Raw genomic sequence first — 4678 nt, 5'->3', positions numbered from 1 at the left:
AAACCACATATAAAAATCCATTCCAGATAGATTGTAGATCTAAGTTTGAATAATAAACAATAAATCCTCTGTAAAATAAAATAGAAAAAAATATCTTCATGATTTTGAGATGATATTTAGAAGGCAAAGTAAAGCCATGGTCATATTTCTTACACTCTGAAGCCAGCACAGGGCACAGGCACCGGGACAGTTTATATATTGTCATTTATCTGCCGGCTCACCTAGTTAGCGTGGGGCAGCAGTCGACATTCAGCTCCTTCTGCTCCCCCAAGACCGCCTCCATTTGCTTCTTGTAGGCATGTACCAAGTACATGAGTAGCTCCATAGCAAATATAGTAGAAAAGTTCAGATGAAAACTTGTGGAAGAATTTCCTCTACTTACCAAAATAATAAACCAAAACAAATAACATATTCCTGGAGGGATTTCAGAGATAGTTTCTATTAACAAGGTTTTGAAAGATATTGTGTGATGATCCTACCACATTTTCCTTCAACTTCCCTGTTTGGCCTGAGCAGAAGACAGATGGGACTTAGAAGATGGTAGTGTGTTGAAAACCTAACCAGGTGGGGAAATCTAATTGCAGCTGCTGGTCCAGATGTAGCATCATTATTGGAACAAATCAACACAGTCCTGGCATCTGATGAATGTCTCTCCCTCCCTCTCTCTCACCTCTCTCTCCCCCAGCCCTCCTCCCTCCTATCTATCAGTAAAGATTATCAGAAATAATTTACTTTCCTCTGGCAGGGCCAGTAATACAAAACCGTATTAAATGTCCTGCCCTATGCCATAATATTGTCTATAGGGACTTATATTATGGCCTCTTCATTCCACAAGGCATCATTACATTGATAAGCTATTGCATTTATGAGATCATGCTGATTGGGCCAGAGGAGCAGGAAGCAGCAGCTATTCTAGACATTTTGGTAGAATACATGCATGAGAGAGGAGAGGGAAAGAAATCCCACAAAAATTTAGAGGCCTGTTGCCTCAATGGAATTTTTAGGGACAAAGTGGTCTGAGGCATATTGAGATACTGTTTTTTAAAATAAAAGACTGCTGCATGTGTTTCTTTCTATTGTTTTAAAAAGGATGCTTAGTGTGCCACTTTCGAATTTGCAGAACTATAAACCTCATTTGGGCATGCTACTCTGACCAATTTATTGAGTAGCTTGATAATCTGCTAGATCTGAGTAGGCCCCAGAGAAAAGACAATTCTTTAGTTTCCCTACCACTTGGATATGACCTTGCATGGTCTGATGATGCTTGACACATCTGTGGCAGATTAGGATACTTTACAGAGTCTTTGGCAAGACTCTATAATTAGATCACATAGTAAACATTTAAAATTTTGGATCCAAACCGTGTCATCCTCTGTACACTACTATTATCATCTTGAGAAACAGCTTCAGGCTTACTGCCGGGGTCAAGCAACAAATGAATGCTTGATCATAGACCACCAGATTATCATAAGACCTTAGCTGCACATTATGAAGTAGGTGTCATCTGACCCTCAAACCGTAAATTTGGGCAGCACAACAATACTTCATTGTCAAATGGTAGTGGTATGTACAAGATTAAGATCAACTGAGCAATTCGCTCATATGCCCATAGACCATATTCACATTGCATCGACTCCCCCTTCTCAACCTTTCCTCATAACAATATGGAGATTTCCTTCTAACCAGTGGACTGAGAAAACAATGGCCTCTTTTAGAGATGGGGGCATTTATACAGGCCTACTCTGGAGTGGCCCTGGAGAATAGTGATGAAGGAAAATCCTCCAGTAGACCAAGCTTTGAGCTATGCACCTGGTTGTTTGCTTTGCCTGGAAGGAAAAAGAAATGACCAGTGGTATGAATCTATACTACTTAATGGAGAGTGAGTAATGATTAGATGAATGGTGGAGAACTTGAAAGGGATATAATTGCAATATTGGTTCTGTTAATGGGCATGCATGGATTGTGAAGATAGTTGTTCTTCATGTGAACACTTACAAAGAGTAACCTCAAACAGGTGGATTTTTTTTTGAATTATTTTTTCTTTTCTTTTCCATTTTCTTTTTTTAAAACTTCAATTAGCCAAGGTTTAGTACATCATTAATTTTTGATATAATGTTCAACGATTCATTAGTTGAATATAACACCCAGTGTTCATCGTATCATGTGCCCCCATCATGATATCATGGCATCCTGGAGGACCCTATTTCAGATGTTCTCACCGACTGAAGCCATAATTGAGTCTTTAAAAAGCCATTCCACCGTGCTATTAGTAGAGCTGCTTCAGGATGATGGGAGAGATGGTAAGAGACTGTGTCCCTGATCAGAACAAAGCTGTGTCGAATACAATGATGTTGAATAAGGTTTTCAATAAATCTTCGAATGAAGGTTTTTGGCAGAAGACTTACAGGCAAAAAAGGACAATCCGTAATCAGAGTGTCTATTCTAGTGAGAATAGTACTGCTCTTCCCACTGTAGGATGGTCCAATGTAATCAACGTGTACCAGTTTACTGACTGATGTCCTTGGGAAATCGGGGGCCGGGGATGGTGCAATACTGGGGATTCAGCATTTGTTCTGCTGGTGGCAGTTTGGGCATTCAGCAGTGTTTTAGCCAAAATTGCATTAGTGGTGGTAATTTATGTGTTTGAGCCCATGTGTAAAGTTCATCCCTGAAATCAGAGCTACTTTGTTCATGGATCTACTGGACAAGGACAGCAGCATCTGCAGAAATCTGACTGCCCTCCATAGAATGGGTCATATTGTCTAGATGATCGTTAAAATCTTCCTATTTGTGCTTGCTTTGGCAGCACGTATACTAAAATTGGAATGATACAGAGAAGATGACACACAAATTCATGAAGCATTCCATATTTTTAATATCTACCATTTATATTGACATGGATGGAACTGGAGGGTATGATGCTAAGTGAAATAGATCAATCAGAGAAACACAATTATCCTACGGTTTCACTCATATGTGGAACATAAGGAAGAGTGCAGCGGACAATAGGGGAAGGGAGGGGAAAACTGAATGGGAAGAAATCAGAGAATGAGACAAACCACATGAGGGTCTTGACTCCAGGAAACAAACTGAGGGTTGCAGAAAGGGAGGTAGGTGAGAGGATGGGGTAACTGGGTGATGGGAATTGAAGAGGGCACATGATATGATGAGCACTGGAGGCAAGACTATAAATAGCCCAGATCCTTTAGGAGTAAAAGTTTAAGTCACCACGGCAAGTAAGGAACTGGGACCAGCTGAGTGCTTGCTAAGGGTAAAATTAAGTAAGAGGCTGAAAGATATGAGCTGCAATGATGTGGCTAGTTGGGGAAATGAAGTCTATGAAAGTTACGAATATCCCTTCTTTATTTTTATGTGACTCTATTTGTATAAATATTAATCAACTTTTTTTTCTCTCTCATTTCTCAACCATCTCCCATAAGATATATCCATAGACATTGAACTTATATCTGAGGATTTAAACTCAGAATTTCAAGATAAGCACGTAATTCAACTAGAAGAGTAAATAACACAACCTAAAAAAATAAATTAAAGGGTTTTATGTGGTTATGAGGAGATGGATAGCACATTTTGAGTTGCATAAAGATAGTTGAATTATGTGAGGTAGAAAGATTATGTTCCTTTCTTTTTTTAAAAGAAGTTAAGGATAGTTAAAAAAAAGAACTTAAGTATAGTTAGAAAAGGTATGTATGGATGTCAAGATGACATGGGTGGCTTTGTCCTTTGTTGACTCAACTAAGCTGAAACTAGGTTTTATAGAAGTTCTTTTCTCATAGGATTCTTGGTTAACATTGCCAGAAAAGACATTACAAGTGATATTAGAAGACAGGAGTAAATCAGCAGTCATAGCCCCTTTGTTCTGAGGGTCACTGCAGGAAGTCAGGCATGGTGGCAGTTATTATGCGTTGTCACTGATCTCCAGCTCACTCACAGTTTGTCAGCTCTGGATGATCTCTTCCTTCAGCCTCTCCAAGGTCTGGGCCAAATATGTGTGCACCTCCATGGCAAACAATGCTAGCTATTCCTATAGATGATCCACATCATCAAGATTGGAGATGGTAAGTGACAAAAAACAGGTTTTGCCTTTTCCTAACACGTTAGAGATTTTCTCAAGGGTTCCAACATTTCCTCAAGGGTTCTAGTTCTTCCTTGTGAGTTCCAGTTTGTTATTATTCACTTCTGAATTCAACTTTTTTTCCAGCTATTGATCTGGCTGACTTTGAGTGATTGGGAGCTCAACACTATACATGACAGCATCTTCAATAGACTGCTTCTCCAGCTTCCACTAATGAGTAAAGTCTAACTACTATAATAAAGTTCTTATTCTATATCACTCATTATGGTTTGGTTTCTCTGACAAAATATCAACCGATAGAAAATTATTTATCAGTATCTACTAAAGCTGAACATATGCATGCCTTGTGAATCAGGAATTCCAGTCCTAACTGTCCACTCACAGAAACAAGTACATATGTACACAAATATACATGAAGTAAAGTGCCCATAGTTCTTATTCATCAGAGTCAAAAGCTGGAAATAATCAAATGTTTATCAACAGTAGAAGGGATAAACCCATCATGGTACAGTCACACATTAGAATAACATACATCAATGAAAAGGAAAAAAACTTCTGCTTCATACAACAACATGGATGAATCTC

The 4678-nt window shown here is 38.8% G+C and overlaps 1 pseudogene; it reads left to right on the top strand.

The window, feature by feature from the left end:
- Positions 1 to 2790: 2790 nt before the first annotated feature.
- LOC112807967 (U6 spliceosomal RNA) lies at positions 2791 to 2874 on the top strand (annotated as a pseudogene).
- Positions 2875 to 4678: the final 1804 nt, after the last annotated feature.

The sequence above is a fragment of the Callorhinus ursinus genome, unplaced genomic scaffold (assembly GCF_003265705.2).
Source record: "Callorhinus ursinus isolate GAN/ISIS: 27379988/994484 unplaced genomic scaffold, GSC_fseal_2.0 scaffold2, whole genome shotgun sequence".
Lineage (NCBI taxonomy): Eukaryota > Metazoa > Chordata > Mammalia > Carnivora > Otariidae > Callorhinus > Callorhinus ursinus.
This window is presented reverse-complemented; position numbering and strand designations above follow the sequence as displayed.